Raw genomic sequence first — 17,557 nt, 5'->3', positions numbered from 1 at the left:
ACCCGCATGTGAGTCCCTCTTTCTCTCCACACACATGGGTGTTTATTTCGTCTCCTGTGTGCATCTGCACTGGTGTTGTGCTCCAGTGAGTTTGTCTGCTGACACTTTGTGTGTGTTGGTTGTGCCTGTGTGCAACAGAACAATCATGACACCTCAAGTGAACAGAGAAAACGGGAATCATCTAGGTAGAGGAGACAAAGGCAGAACAAGGCAGGATTGAAATGTGTTTATGTAGACGCTTTCCCTGTGCTGACTTTTCACAGTTATACCAGAAAAAAATCCGAGAGGTAGCCCTACCCGAGAAACGCTTCCAAAGAGGTCATTTAGCGAAAGAACAGCAGAGCCTGTGTGATATGACTGCACGTGTAGCCATTCGTGTATCAAACATCTGCATAGAAATTTGTCAGTCTGCACAGACATAGACGTGCTTGTACTTTTATACAGGACGGTAGTGGTGCATAATTTTGAACGGAGTCCCGTGTTTGTACATGCTTGTGAGACGGTCCGATGGGGTGTACAGGCTCGTGCGTTTATTTGGAGTCTTATTTATACAAGAGCTGAAGCATGTGCACAACTGTGAGTGTTTGGGGAAGAGTTTCTGCATATATGGAGCTGACCTCTCCCCTGCTTGCGTGTGGACACAGAAGCGATAGGAATGGAAGCTGCTGAAGCAATATAAACTGTGGACAAGGTACAAAGGACTTACCCATCCTCAAGCAATGCCATGATACCTGCTCTCTAACCACCTGCAGAACGAAGGGATATTTTTCAAATTTTAGATCCTCCAGCACGAGGACGTGCGGATAGAAGATTAAGTTGTATAGAAGCAGGGTTCTTAGCTTATATTTGACTAGAAAGTAATAGATCTACTGGATGTAAGGAACTAATAATTTTCTTCGTGTAAGTGTGTACCAGTCGCGCTTCAGAGGAGAACTGCCAGCGTGGAGAGGTAGATCGTCAGACAGATAAAAAGACCCTCAGAATCTCCGCCGAAACAGACTGCATGTCCTGCAATTGACGCTAGATAACAGCAAAGACTGTGAAATAATCAGTAGCCTGCTTTTAGGCCATTCTTTCTCCTGTAGACGCATGGTATGTGAAAAATTGCCCCAAATTGTTATGAATATGCAAGAATTGGAGCCTACTGCTTTCCCTTTTCTTTTCCGCATGCACACATAGGCTCCCTCACCGAAACACAGGCAGAAAGAAGCCTTTCCACAAACACACAGATGTGTGCAAAAGCTACCGCCTGCGTGCTCACGCAACTACGGAAAAGCACCTACCTGTTCCCACAGTGATATAGAATGTTTCCAAATAGGTCATTTAGCCAAAGAAGAGCGGAGCGTGGTATCAGAGAAAAATCATATCTGAAGGACCTTGCGCTAATTCCTGCTAGCAAGGAAAGGCTTCCAACTTCAGCACCTCTTCTTCCTCTCTATTTCTCTTTCAGACTATGTTCCTTCTTCTTTCCTTTACAATTGCCTAGGACGTGCTCCCCTCCCTTCCAACCCGGCTCATCAGCCCTTCTGGGATACTCACACTTGTGCACCTGCTGCAGCTCTTGTAGAAAGAAGTTTCACACACGCTCATTCCATCCTTGCAATCATAAATCGAGCTGAACACACATGCACGGTTGTGATCTCACACCATTCTACACATACCATTTCAGAGCCACAAAATCCCAAGGTCTCACAGACCTTCCAAGAGCACATAGGCTTGTCTCTGATCTATAGCTGAGGGTAAACACTTGTGTGCTTGTTGGAGATCATCCGTCTTTCCTGTAAGTGTTGGGGTGTTTCGCTCAGGTCTAATGTGCTCAAGCTCGATAATCAAGGTCTAGGATATCTGCAGACCGGTCCCTGCTTGTGTAGAGACAGTGTGCCTGAAAGTCTGTGTTCGTTAGCGCCTGCTGTATCTATCCGTCGCTCCATACTCGTCTGAGTCTTTCCCTCCAAAATCATGGGGGTGAATTTCGTCGCACATGTGCATCTTGCGCTAGTGTTGAGCTCAGCTGAGTGTGTGTCTTGACGCTTGGTGTGCGTTGGCTGTGCCCGTGTGTAACACAGCACAGTCAGGAGTGCGCAAGTGAACAGAGAAAAGGAAAATCGCATAGGTAGAAGCAACGAAGCAAAACCGATTCAGGATTGACGTTTGCTCGACAGAGACAGATTCCCTACGCTGACATTTCACAGTTACACGAGAAGAAAGCTGAGCGGTACATCGACCGGAGAAATGTTTCCGCAGAGGTGATGTAGTGAAAGAACAGCAGTGTGCGCGGCAGTCAGGACTGTGCCTGAAAAACGCCAAAACCCACAGAGCCTGCGTTCAAAAGCTGGTGGCGATGTGACTACACTGAGGCACGTTCCCGTGTCTGCGACTGTATAGAGTGCTGTTTCATGTTCACACAAAGGCTCACGATCCGCTTTTTCTTCTGTGTGTGCACACGCGTTTCCGTTGTCTCTTCCGAACACCGGTACCTCTGTGCGTGCAGAACGACGTGGTCAAACGCATCTGCCTGTGTTTTGGTAAACAATGGAGTGTACATGTTCAGACAGCGGCATCTCCGCAGACGTCTCCACAGACCCAGTTCTGAAAGCCCCGCACCCTTGGACTGAACGTAGAAACAACCAATTGCATCGATGTGCGCAATCACATATTCAAGACGGACGTCTTTAATCTCACAGAAACACTACTGTATTTGCGTTCAAGCATGTATCCGAAACGATGTGTGATCAGATGAGCTGCCGGTATTTGCTCTGTTCTGCATGCTTCATTGTAGCTCTCTTGACGGCCGCAGGCTTATCGACTTGCTTTATACGACTGTGTAAAGGGATAGCTTGAGAAAGCTTGCCTTTTGCCTACTTCAGCGCTGGAAACTAGTTGCTACGCCTTCCCTTTTTTCCACGTGGACACACACGATTCCTCACCGAGAACCACGCAGAAACCTTTCCACAATCACCCAGCTGTGTGCACACATCGCCACGTGCACGCACACGCAGCTAGAGAAAAGCACCTACCTTTTCACGCACCGATGAGTAAAGCAAACGCCTGGCCACACACATGCACACTTCCACAAGCGCGCCCACTCCCGTCTCTTGACAGAAAGACGTACGTGAAATGCAGTGACATGCTCGAGGGTATACAAGTTTGTTGATGTGTAGCGTACTGCAAAAAAGCACACGTGCGTGCACGAGAATACACCTTTTAAGGATATCTGCAGAAATGCGCCTGCTGCTCGGGTTTGTGACACACATGCTCTCCTATGGGGTTTGTGTCACACACATTGTCCATGGCGGTTTGTGACACACACACTGTCTAATGGGGTTTATGACACACGCACTGTCCAAGGGGGTTTGTGAAATACACACTGTCCATGGGAGTTTGTGATATGAACACTGTCCAATGGGGTTTGTGACAAACACGCATTCCAAAGGGGATTGTGACACACACGATATCCACGGGTGTTTGAGACACACACGCTGTCCAATGGTTTTTTGACACATGCACTGTCCAGGAGAGTTTGTGACACAGACGCTGTCCAATGGGGTTTCTGACACATACACTGTTTAGAAGGGTCTGAGACACACACAGTATGCTGTGGGTTTTGTGACACACACACTGCCCGGGGGGGTTGTGACACATACCCTGTCCAAAGGGGATTGTCACACTCATGCTGTCTAATGGGGTTTGGAACACACAAACACTTTAATGATGCTTGTGATGCACAAGCTGTCCAGGGGCGTTTGTGACACAAATGATGTCATATCGGTTTTGTGAGACACAAGCTGTCCAGTGGAGTTTGTGAGACACACACGGTCCATGGCGGTTTATGACACACACGCCGTACAATGGGGTTTGTGAGACACACACGGTCCATGGCGATTTGTGACACACACACTGTCCAAGGGTGTTTGCGACACACACACTGTCCAATGTGGTTTGTGACACACACACTGTCCATGGTGGTTTATGACACACACGCCGTACAATGGGGTTTGTGAGACACACACGGTCCATGGCGATTTGTGACACACACACTGTCCAGCGGGGCTTTGTGACATGCACACAATCCAATGGGGTTTGTGACACACAAACTGTGCAATGATGCTTGTGACACACACACTATCCAAGGGTGTTTGCGACACACACACTATCCAATGTGGTTTGTGACACACACACTGTCCATGGGAGTTTGTGACACACACTGTCTAATGAGGTTTTTGACACACAGACAGTACAATGGTGTTTGTGACACACAGACATTCCAATGGGGTTTGTGATACACTCGCTGTCCAATGGGGTTTGTGATACACACACTCTCCAATGCGGTTTGTGACACACACACAGTCCATGGGGGTTTGTGACACACACGCACTATCCAATAGCGTTTATGACACACACACTGTCCAATGGGGTTTTGACAAACACTCTTTCTAATGGGGTTTGGGACACATGCACTGTCCACGTGCGTTTGTGGCACACACACTGTCCATGGGGGTTTGTGATACACACACTGTTCAATGGGTTTTTGAAAAAGCACTGTCCAGGAGACTTTGTGAGACACACGTCGTCCAATGGGGTTTGTGATACACACACTGTCGAGGGGGGGTTGTGACACACTGTCCATTGGGATTTGTGACACACAAACTCCACCTTAAGCTCGAATGGAGCATCAAGGCACACGCATGCTCTCTCTTTCCCTATACCGAGTCGTGTATAGAAACGGCTAAACCTGCGATCGGCAGTAAGATACCACGAAGCATGCCGTACGGAGAAAATACCAAAAGATCCTCAGTTCACACATTGTTTCTGATACATGCTTGAACGCAAATACGTTTTTGCTGCTGTGGTATAAAAGACGCCAGTCAGAATATGTGATTGCACGCACCGGTGAAATTGTCACATAGCCACCCGCTTTTGAATGCAGGCTCTGCTGGTTTTGGCACTCTCCAGGCACACTCCCGAAAGCCGCGCACAGTTCACTTGCAAAATGTCTTCTAGGGAAGCATTTCTCCGATCGATCTACAGTTCTGCTTTCCTGTCGTGTTACTGAGAACTGTCAGCACAGGGAAGCCGTCTCTGTCGAGCACACTTCAATCCCTCTTCGGTTTTCCTCTCTTGAGTCTGCCTAGATGATTTTCCTTGTTCACTGGACTCCCACTTCACTGGAGCAGTCATGGCTGCGCTGTGTTACACACAGGCACAGCCAACGCACACCAAGTGTCAAGAGACACACTCTGCTGAGCTCAACACTAGCACAGATGCACATGTGCGACGAAATCAACACACGTGCTTGTGGAGAGAAAGACATGGACTCACACGCGTGTGGAGCGATGGATAGATCCAGCAGGCGCTAGGAACACAGACTGACTTACAGGCACATTGGCCGCACACCAACAGGGACCGCTCTGCAGGTATCCTAGACGTTGATTATCAAACCAGCCACACTGACCTGCGCAAAACTCCCAGACACTTACAGACAAGACACATTCTCTCCGACAAGCACACAAGTGTTTGCTCTCAGCCATAGATCAGGGACAAGCTTGCGCAGAGACGCCCTGTTGCTCTTTCGCTTTTAGGCATGATCTGTTTCTTTTCTCTTTGTAGATCGACTGCTGAGGGTCCTTCCTCGGGCCACTGTGAAGCATTAGCTATAAGTGAGAAGTATCTCGGAGCAGCATTCAGTACTGCCTACGACTGTCTATGCTCTCTTACTAGCAGAACTGCCTTGCATGTGTCCGCGTGAGAAATGCAGGACTGGGCAACGTCGTCCTTCACACTCCAGTGGGGTTTGAGACACACACACTGTCTAGGGGGTTTGTGAGACACATACTGTCCGACGCGTTTTGTGACACACAGGCTGTCCGGGGGGGTTGTGACACACACGCTGTCCAATCGGGTTTGTGAAAATCATGCTTTCTAAAGGGGTGTGTGATACACACACAGTCCCATGGGGTTTGCGACACACAGGCTGTCTAGGTGGTTTGTTTCACGCTGTTTACTGGAGTTATTAACACACACACTGTCCAATGGGGTTTGTGACACACACACGCTGTCCAATGGAGTTTGTGACAAACACACAGTGTCCAAAGGGCTTTGTGACACACAAGCTGTCCAGGGGGTTTGTGACACACAGACGTTTTCCAAAGATGTTTGTGACACACATATTGTCCAATGCGCTTTTGACCTGCACACAGTCCAGGCGGGATTTTGACAATCACAGGGCCAATGGGTTTTGTGACACACACAAAGTCCAAATGGGTTTGAGATACACAAACTGTCTAGGGTGTTTGAGACACACACACTGTCCATGGAGGTTTGTAACACACACGCTGTCCAATAGGGTTTATGACACACACACACTGTCCAATGGGCTTTTTGACACTGTCCAGGGGGGTTTGCGACAAACACACTGTCCAATGGGGTATGTGACACACACACACTGCAATGGGGTTTGAGACACAAACACTATCTAGGGGATTTGTGACACACACACACTGTCCAATAGGCTTTTGACACACACACTGTCCAGGGGGGTTTTTGACAAACACGCTGTCCCATGGGGTTTGTGACACACACAGAGTCCAATAGGGTTTGCGACAGACACACTGTCCAATGGGGTTTGTGACACACAGTCCAGTGGGGTTTGAGGCACACATGCTGTCTATGGGGATTTTGACACATATGCTGTCCAATGGGGTTGGTGACACACACACTGTCTAGGATGTTTGTGACACACACACTGTCCAATGGGGTTTGTGACACACACACTGTCCATTCGGGTTTGTGACAGATATGCTCTCCTATGGGTTTTCTGACACCCACACTATCCATTGGGTTTTGTGACACACAAACTGGCCAATGGGATTGTGACACACACACACTGTCAAATGGGGTTTGTGACACACATTGTCAAAAGGGTTTTCTGACACACACATTCTCCAGGGGTGTTTGTGCCACACACGATTTCCAATGGGGTTTATGACACACACACTGTGCAATGAGGTTTGTGACAAGCACACTGTCCAATGGGGTTTCTGAAACACACACACTGTTCAAAGGAGTTTGTGACACACAAACTGTCCAATGGGGTTTGTGACACACACATAATCCAAAGGGGTTTGTGAGACGTAGGCTGTCCATGGGGGTTCGTAACACACACACTGTCCAATGAGGTATGTGACTCACACACACTCCAGTGGGGTTTGAGACACACACACTGTCCAGTGGGGTTTGTGACACAGACGCTGTCCATTTGGGTTTGTAACACATACGCTCTCCTATGGGGTTTGTGACACACACACTGTCCAATGGGTTTTTGTACACACAAACTGTCCAGGGGGGGTTGTGACACATATGCTGTCCAATGGGATTAGAGACACTCATGCTGTCTAAAAGGGTTTGTGACACACACACAGTCCAATGGGGTTTTCGACAGACACAATGTCCAATGGGGTTTGTGACACACATGCTGTCCCATGAGGTCTGTGACACACACACTGTCGAATGGGGTTTGTGACACACACGATATCCGTGGGGGTTTGTGACTCACACTCTGTGCAACCGGGTTTGCGACACACACACAGTCTAATGGTGTTTGTGACACACACACTTTCCAATGGTGTGCGTGACACACACACACTGTCCAAAGGGGTTTGTGACACACATGTTGTCAAATAGGTTTTGTGAGACACACACTCTCCGGGCTGGTTTGTGACACACACGATTTCCAATGGGGTTTGTGACACACACACTGTCCAAAGGGTTTTGTGACACACACAGAGTCCAATGGGGTTTGCGACAGACACACGATGTCTATGGGGTTTTTGACACAGACGCTGTTTAATGGAGTTTGTGACACAAACACTGTGGAATGGGGTTTGTGAAACACACATGAAGTCTAATTGGGTTTGTGACACACGAAACTGTCCAATGGGATTTGTGACACACACATGCTGTCCTATTGGGTTTGTGACACACACACTGTCCAATGGTGTTTGTGACACACATTCTGTCCAAAGGGTTTTGTGACACAAAAGTTGTCAAGTGGGCTTTGTAACACACAAAGTCTCCAGTGGGTTTTGTAATACACACGATTTCCAATGGGGTTTATGACACACACTCTGTCCAATGAGGTTTGTGACAAACACACTATCCAATGGGTTTGTGACATGCACATGCTGTCCTATTGGGTTTGTGACACAAACACACTGTCCAATGAGGTTTGTAACACACACACTGTCCAATGGAATTAGTGACACACACACTGTCCAAAGGGGTTTGTGAAACACACATTGTCAAATGGGGTTGTGACACACACACACTGTCCAAAGGAGTTTATGACACAGGCGCTGTCCAATGGGGTTTGTAACAAGCACACTGTCCAGAAGGGTTTGTGACACACACACTATCCAGTGGTGTTTGTGACACACACACTGTACAATGGGATCTGTGAAACACACGTTTTCCAAAGGGGTTTGTGACACACATACTGTCCAATGCGCTTTTGACACACACACTGTCCAGGGGGGGTGTAACAAACACAGTGTCCAATGGGGTTTGTGACACATACACATTCCAATGGGGTTTGTGACACACACACTGCCTAACGGCTTTTGTGACATACACACTGTCCAGGGGGGGGTTGTGACACAACACTTCCCAATGGGGTTTGTGACACACATATGCTGTCCTACTGGGTTTGTGACACACACACTCTCCAATGGGATTTGTGACACACAGTCCACTGGGGTTTGAGACACAAAGGCTGTCTATGGGGTTTTTGACACACACGCTGTTCAATGGGGTTTGCGACACAAACACTGTGGAATGGGGTTTGTGAAACACATGAAGTCCAATTGGTTGTGTGAAACACAAAACTTCCCAATGGGGTTTGTGACACATATATGCTGTCCTACTGGGTTTGTGACACACACACTGTCCAGTGGGGTTTGTAACACACACACACTGTCCAATGGAATTAGTGACACACACGCTGTCCAATGGGGGTTTGTGGTAAACACACAGTCCAATGCGGTTTGTGACACACACGTTGTCAAATGAGTTTGGTGACACACACAATGTCAAGGTGGTTTGTGACACACACACTGTCCAATGGGGTTTCTGACACACACACGGTCCAAATGGGTTTCAGATACACACATTGTATAGGGGGTTTGTGACACACACTCTGTCCAATGCGCTTTTGAGACTCACACTGTCCAGGGGGTGTTGTCACAAACACAGTGTGCAATGGGATATGTGTAACACGCACAGTCCAAATGGGTTTGAGATACACACACTGTCCAACGGGGGTTTGTGACACACACGCTGTCCAATGGGCTTTGTGACACACACATTCTCTAATTGGGTTTGCGACACACATGCAGTCCAAAGGGGTTTGTGACACACACACTGTCCATGGGGGTTTGTGACATACACACTGTCAAATAAGGTTTATGACACACACACTGTCCAATGTGGTATGTGACACACATACACTCCAGTGGGGTTTTAGACACACACACTTCCTAGGGGGTTTGTGACACACACACTGTCCAATGGGGTTTGTGACACACAGAGAGTCCAATGGTGTTTGTGACACGCTCACTGTCCACCGTGGTTTGTGACACACATGCTGTCCAATGGGGTTTGTTACTCACATGCTCTCCAGTGGGGTTTGTGACACACACGATGTCCAAAGGGGTTTGCGACACACACACTGTCCAATCGGGTTTGTGACAAACAAGCTGTTCAGTGGGGTTTGTGACTACACACACTGTTTAATGGGGTTTGTTACACACACGGTGTCCAATGTAGTTTGTTCAATGCACAAAGTCCAGTGGTGCTTGTGACACACACACTGTCAAATGGTGTTTGTTACAGACACACTGTCCAATGGGTTTTGTGACACACACAATGTCCAATGTGGTTTGAGAAACACACACTGTCCATGGGGTCTGTGACACATACACTGTCAAATAGGGTTTATGACACACACTGTCCAGGGGGGTTTGTGTGTCCAATGGGTTATGTGACACACATACTCCAATGGGGTTTGAGACACACACCGTGTCTAGGGGGTTTGTTACACACACACTGTCCAATGGGCTTTGTGACACACACGCTGTCAAGGGGGGATTGTGACACATACACTGTCCAATGGGGTTTGTGACACACACAATGTCCAATGGGGTTTGTGACACACGCACTGTCCATGGAGGTTTTTGACACACACGCTGTCCAATGGGGTTTGTGACACAAACACTGTCCAATGGGGTTTGTGAAACACACACTAAGTCCAATTGGGTTTGTGACACACAAAACTGTCCAATGGGGTTTTTGACACACACATGCTGTCCTATTGGGTTAGTGACACACACGCTGTCCAGGGACGTTTGTGAGACACACTCTGTCCAATCGGCTTTGTGACACACACACTCTCCAATGGGGTTTGTGAAACACACACTGTCAAATAGGGTGTATGACTCACACAGTGTCCAATGGGTTTTTGACACACACGGTGTCCAGGGGGATTTGTGACAAACATGCTGTCCAATGGCGTATTTGACACAGACACACTCCAATGGGGGCCTGAGACACACACACTGTCTAGGGGGTTTGTGACACACACACTGTCCAATGGGGTTTTGTGATACACACAATGTCTTGTAGGGGTTGTGACACATACGCTGTGCAATGGGATTTGTGACTCTCATACTGTCTAACGGGTTTGTGACATGCAGGCATTCTATTGGGGTTTGCGACACACATGCAGTCTATTGGGGTTTGCGACAGACGGTCCAATGGGGTTTGTGACACAGTCTAGTGGGGTTTCAGACACACATGATGTCCAGAGGCGTTTGTGACAGACACGGTGTCCAATCGGGTTTGTGAGACACACGCTCTCCTATGGGCTTTCTGTCACACACATTGTCCATGGAGGTTTGTGACACACACACTGTCCAATGGGGTCTGTGACAGACACTTTTCCAAAGGGCTTTGTGACACACACACTGTGCAATGCGCTTTTGACACACACATTGTCCAGGGTGGTCTGTTACAAACACAGTGTCCCATGGCGTTTGTGACACACACACAGTCCAAATATGTTTGAGATACACACACTGCTTTTGGGGTATGTGACACACATGCTGTCCAAAGGGGTTTGTAATACACATGCTGTGGAATAGGGTTTGTGACACACATGTTGTCCAAAGGGTTTTGTGACACACACACTGTCCAGCAGATTTTGTAACACACATGCTGTGGAATGGGGTTTGTGACACACATGCTGTCCAAAGGGTTTTGTGACACACACACTGTCCAATGCGCTTTTGAGACACACACTGTCCAGGGGGTGTTGTGACAAACACAGTGTCCAATGGAGTATGTGTAACACGCACAGTCCAAATGGGTTTGAGATACACACACTGTCCAACGGGGGTTTGTGACACACATACTGTCCAATGGGCTTTGTGACACACACACTCTCTAATGGGGTTTGCGACACACATGCAGGTCAAAGGGGTTTGTGACACACACACTGTCCATGGGGGTTTGTGACATACACACTGTCAAATAGGGTTTATGACACACACACTGTCCAGGGGCGTTTGTGACAAACACACTGTCCAATGGGGTATGTGACACACACACACTCCAGTGGGGTTTTAGACACACACACTTCCTAGGGGGTTTGTGACACACACACTGTCCAATGGCTTTTGTGACACACACACTGTCCAGGGGGGGGTTGTGACACATACGCTGTCCAGTGGTGTTTGTGACACTCATGCTGTCTAATGGGGTTTGTGACACACACACAGTCCAATGGGGTTTGCGACAGACAGACAGTCCAATGGTGTTTGTGACACGCTCACTGTCCACCGTGGTTTGTGACACACACGTTGTCCAATGGGGTTTGTGACACACACACACTGCTCAGGGGGGTTTGTTAAACACAGGGTGTCCAGTGGGGTTTCTGACACACCCGCTCTCCAATTGGGTTTGTGACACACAAGCTGTTCAAAGGGGATTATGAGACACACGCTGTCCAATGGGGTTTGTTACTCACATGCTCTCCAGTGGGGTTTGTGACACACACGCTGTCCAAAGGGGTTTGCGACACACACACTGTCCAATTGGGTTTGTGACAAACAAGCTGTTCAATGGCGTTTGTGACTACACACGCTGTCTAATGGGGTTTGTTACACACACGGTGTCCAATGGAGTTTGTGCAATGCACAAAGTCCAATGGTGCTTGTGACACACACACTGTCAAATGGTGTTTGTTACAGACACACTGTCCAATGGGGTTTGTGACACACACAATGTCCAATGGGGTTTGAGACACACATGCTCTGCAATGGGGTTTTTGACAAACACACTGTCATTGAGGGTTTGTGACACATACACTGTCCAATAAGGTTTGTGACACACACGCTGTCCAGGGGGGGTTTTGACAAACACAGTGTCCAATGGGGTTTGTGACACACCCACAGTCTAAATTGGTTTGAGAAATACACACTGTCTAGGGGGTTTGTGACATACACGCTGTCCAAAGGGGTTTGTGACACACACACTCTCCAATGGGGTTTGTGACAGACAAACTGTTCAATGATGTTTGTGACACACACATTGTCCAGGGAGGGTTTTGACACACACAGTCCAGGGGGCTTTGTGACACACACACTGTCCAATGAGGTTTGTGATACACATACACTGTCCAACGGAGTGGAGTGGACACATACGTTGTCTAATGGGATTTCTGACACACCAAATGTCCAATGAGGTTTGTGACAAACACACTGTCCAAATGGATTTGTGACACACGCACTGTCCAATAGGGTCTGTGACACACACAGTCTGTCTAATGGTGTTTGTGACATACTCACTGTCCACCTGGGTTAGTAACACACACGTTGTCCAATGGGATTTGTGACACACACACTGCCCAAGGTGGTTTATGATATACACGCTGTCCAGGTGCGTTTGTGATACACATGCTATCCAACATGTGTGTCACAAACTACTTTGGATAGTGTGTGTGTCACAAACACCATTGGACAGAGTGTGTGTCACAAATACCCCTGTACAGTGTGTGTCTCACGAACCCCTTTGATCAGCTTTTTCAGATCCCACTATCAGGGAGTGCGAAAGGGAGATTGACTGGTGGAGTAACATCCTGACTTGCCAGTCGGAAAGGTCCCAGGGAGGTACCCCCTAAAAGGAGATGGACCTCCTGTCCTCTCGGACAGAGGCAGAAGTCCTGAGTCGGCCCCACCCTTGTTGCTGTCAGGCAGAGGTAGGGGACCTAAAAGACGACGAGGGTTGGAAGCGTATTCCGGTTTGGCGTCACGGGCAGCCCTCCTCCCTGCCTGCTTTGTCTCCCCAGGTGCCCCTCCGTAATAGGTTTGAGGCCCTGGATCTTGAAGAAGAGGTAGGTGAGGAGGCGGTGCCATGCCTGCCTACAAGATCACATAGGAAGAGGTGGTTGACTCCACAACTTAAGACTGCCTCTGATAAGAAAGAAAGAAGGGTGATAGTAATAGGAAATTCCCTTCTGAAAGGAACAGAGGGCCCAGTATGCAGAGTTGATCCTCATCTTAGGGAAGTTTGTAGTCTACCTGGAGCCCGGATCAAGGATATCACTAGAAAGCTCCCCAAACTGACGCACCCGACAGACTACTACCCGCTGCTGGTCTTCCAGACAGATGGGGAGGAAGCTGCTTCTTGTAGTCTGAGGGCAATGAAGAATGATTTCAAGGTCTTGGGAAGGATGGTGAAAGACTCAGGGGCTCAAGTGATCTTCTCTTCACTCCTTCCATCTTCAAGTGACGATGTGGGATGGAATAGGAAAATTCATTCTCTAAATGGTTGGCTCCAAGAGTGGTGCTATAGGCAGGGGTTTGGATTTTTTGATAATGGTTGGTTCTATAAGACACCAATCCGGACAGTGTCACGTGGGAAAGGTTTATCTCGTAGCGGCAGAAGAATGCTGGGGCAGGAATTAGCTGGGCTCATTTGGAGAGCTTTAAAACTAGGCTGGAAGGGGGATGGGGTTGTAGCTGGGCTTGTCCCAGTGTGGCAGCATTCTAAAACTGATGAGGGCTGGGTGGCCTCCTATGCCCCTAGGGAGAAATGGGTGTGCTCCACTCGCTCCCTGAAATGCCTCTACACCAATGCGCGCAGCATGGCGAATAAACAGGAGGAGTTAGAATCCTATGTCCAGTCGGGAGATTATGATCTGGTGGCAATTACAGAAATATGGTGGGACAGTTCACATGACTGGAATGTGGTCATGGATGGCTATGCCCTTTTCAGAAAAGACAGGCCAGCCAGGCGTGGTGGTGGAGTTGCTCTCTATGTGAGAGAGCAACTACAATGTACTAAATTCTGCCCAGGAGTGGAGGATGAGCGAGTTGAGAGTGTATGGGTCAGGATCAAGGGGCAGGCTGGCAGGGGTGACACTGTTGTGGGTGTCTATTACAGGCCACCAGATCAGGCTGAGGAAGTTGATGAGGCCTTCTATGGGCAGCTGAGAGTGGCCTCACAGTCACAGGCCCTGGTTGTTTTGGGTGATTTTAACTTCCCTGATGTTTGCTGGAAGGACCATTCAGCCAGCCAGCCACAGTCCAGAAGGTTCCTCCAGTGCATTGATGATAACTTCCTCATGCAGATGGTGGAGGAGCCGACTAGGAGAGGTGCACTGCTGGATCTCATCCTCACTAACAAGGAGGGTCTGGTCGAAGTAGTAAAGGTTGGGGGCTGCCTGGGTTGCAGTGACCACGAGATGGTGGAGTTCAGCATCTTGTGTGGCAGGAACAGAATAGCAAGTAGAATTGCAACCCTGGACTTCAGCAGGGCTAACTTTGGCCTTTTCAAGCAATTGCTGGGGGAAATCCCATGGGCAAGACTGCTTGAAGAAAAAGGGGCCCAAGAGAGCTGGATTGCATTCAGAGATTGCTTCTTCCACGCTCGGGATCAGAGCATCCCCACACGTAGGAAGTCAAGGAAGGGTGCCAGGAGGCCTGCATGGTTGAATAGGGAATCTATTGGGTATGCTCAAGCAGAAGAGGAGAGTTTACAGGTCATGGAAGCAGGGGCTGGCCACTTGGGAAGAATATAAGGCTGCTGTTAGAGGATGTAGGAAGGCAGCTAGGATAGCCAAGGCCTCCTTAGAATTACAGCTGGTGAGAGGTGTCAAGGACAGCAAAAAGAACTTTTTCAAATACATAGCGGATAAAACTAATACCAGAGGCAATGTAGGCCCACTGAGGAATGGGGTGGGTGCCCTGGTGGCGGAAGATACAGAGAAAGCAGAATTACTGAATGCCTTCTTTATCTCTGTCTACTCTGCCGGAGGCTGTCCTGGGGAGCCCTGTACCCCTGAGACCCTGGATGAAGCCAGGCCAATGGAGGAGTTTGCTTTAGTTGATGAGGACTGGGTTAAGGAGCAATTAAATAGTCTGGACATCCATAAATCCATGGGTCCAGATGGGATGCATCCGCGGGTGCTGAGGGAGCTGGCTGAAGTCATTGCTGGACCGCTCTCCATCATCTTTGCCAAGTCTTGGGAAAGGGGAGAGGTGCCCGAGGAATGGAGGAAAGCAAATGTCACTCCAGTCTTCAAAAAGGGCAAGAAGGAGGACCCGGGTAATTATAGACCGGTCAGCCTCACCTCTGTCCCTGGGAAAGTAATGGAACAGCTTATCCTTGGTGCCATCTCAAGGCATATCAAGGATAAGAGGGTTATTAGGGGCAGTCAGCATGGCTTTACCAAGGGTAGGTCATGCTTGACCAACCTCATAGACTTTTATGAGAATGTAACAAGGTGGATGGATGATGGCAGAGCCGTGAATGTGGTCTACCTTGACTTCAGTAAAGCCTTTGACACAGTCTCCCACAGCATCCCCACAGCTAAGTTGAGGAGGTGTGGTCTAGACAATAGAGTAGTGAGGTGGGCTACAAACTGGCTTAAGGAGAGAGGCCAGAGAGTGGTAGTCAGTGGTGCGGAGTCTAGTTGGAGGCCAGTATCTAGTGGAGTGCCTCAGGGGTCAGTACTAGGGCCAATATTATTCAATATATTCATTAACGATTTAGACGAGGGAATAGAGTGTACTATCAGCAAGTTTGCTGATGACACTAAGCTGGGAGGAGTGGCTGACACGCCAGAAGGCTGTGCTGCCATCCAGCGAGACCTGGACAGGCTGGAGAGTTGAGCGGGGAATAACCTGATGAAATTTAACAAGGGAAAGTGTAGAGTCCTGCATCTGGGCAGGAACAACCCCAGGTTCCCGTATAGGTTGGGAAATTACATATTAGAGAGCAGTGTAGGGGAAAGGGACCTGAAGGTCCTGGTGGACAACAGGATGACCATGAGCCAGCACTGTGCCCTTGTGGCCAGGAAGGCCAATGGCATCCTGGGGTGTATTAGAAGGGGGGTGGTTAGTAGATCAAGAGAGGTCCTCCTTCCTCTCTACACTGCCCTGGTGAGACCACATCTGGAATATTGTGTCCAGTTCTGGGCCCCTCAGTTCAAGAAGGAAAGGGAACTGCTGGAGAGCGTCCAGCGTAGGGCAACCAAGATGATTAAGGGAGTGGAGCACTTCCCTTATGAGGAAAGGCTGAGGGAGCTGGGTCTCTTTAGTTTGGAGAAGAGGAGACTGAGGGGTGACCTTATTAATGTTTATAAATATATAAAGGGTGAGTGCCACGAGGATGGCAGGCTCTTCTCGGTGGCAAACAATAATAGGACAAGGAGTAATGGGATCAAGCTGGACCACAAGAGGTTCCACTTAAATTGGAGAAAAAAATTCTTCTCAGTAAGGGTGATAGAGCACTGGAACAGGCTGCCCAGGAGGGTTGTGGAGTCTCCTTCTCTGGAGACATTCAAGATCCACCTGGACATGGTCTTGTGCGACCTCACCTAGGAATTCCTGCTCCAGCAGGGGGATTGGACTAGATGATCTTTTGAGGTCCTTTCCAATCCCAAATATACTGTGATACTGTGATACTGTGATACTGTCCAGGGGGGTTTGTGACAAAAACAGTGTCTAATGGGGTTTGTGACACACACACAGTCCAAATGGGTTTGAAACACACACACTCTCTAGGGGGTTTGTGACACACACGCTGTCAAACGGGGTTTGTGATACACACACTCTCCAATGGGGTTTGTGACACACACTGTATACAGGGGGGTTTGTGACACACACGATGTCCAATAGGGTTTGAGAAACACTCCCTGTCCAAAGGGTTTTGTGACACAAAGCCTGTCCAGGGTCGTTTCTGGCACACACACTGTCCAGGGGTGTTTGTCATACACACACTGTCCAGTCAGGTTTGTGACACACACACTGTTCAATGGGGTTTGTGACACACACACAGTTTAATGGTGGTGGTGACACACACACTATCCAAAGGGGCTTGTTATCCACAGAAACTGTCGAAGGGGGTTTATAAAATACACACTGTCCATGGGGGTTTATGAAATACACACTGTCCATGGGGGTTTATGACACACACACTGTCTACTGGTGTTTGTGACACACAC

This window comes from Nesoenas mayeri (genome assembly GCF_963082525.1).
Source record: "Nesoenas mayeri genome assembly, chromosome: 1".
Lineage (NCBI taxonomy): Eukaryota > Metazoa > Chordata > Aves > Columbiformes > Columbidae > Nesoenas > Nesoenas mayeri.
This window is presented reverse-complemented; position numbering follows the sequence as displayed.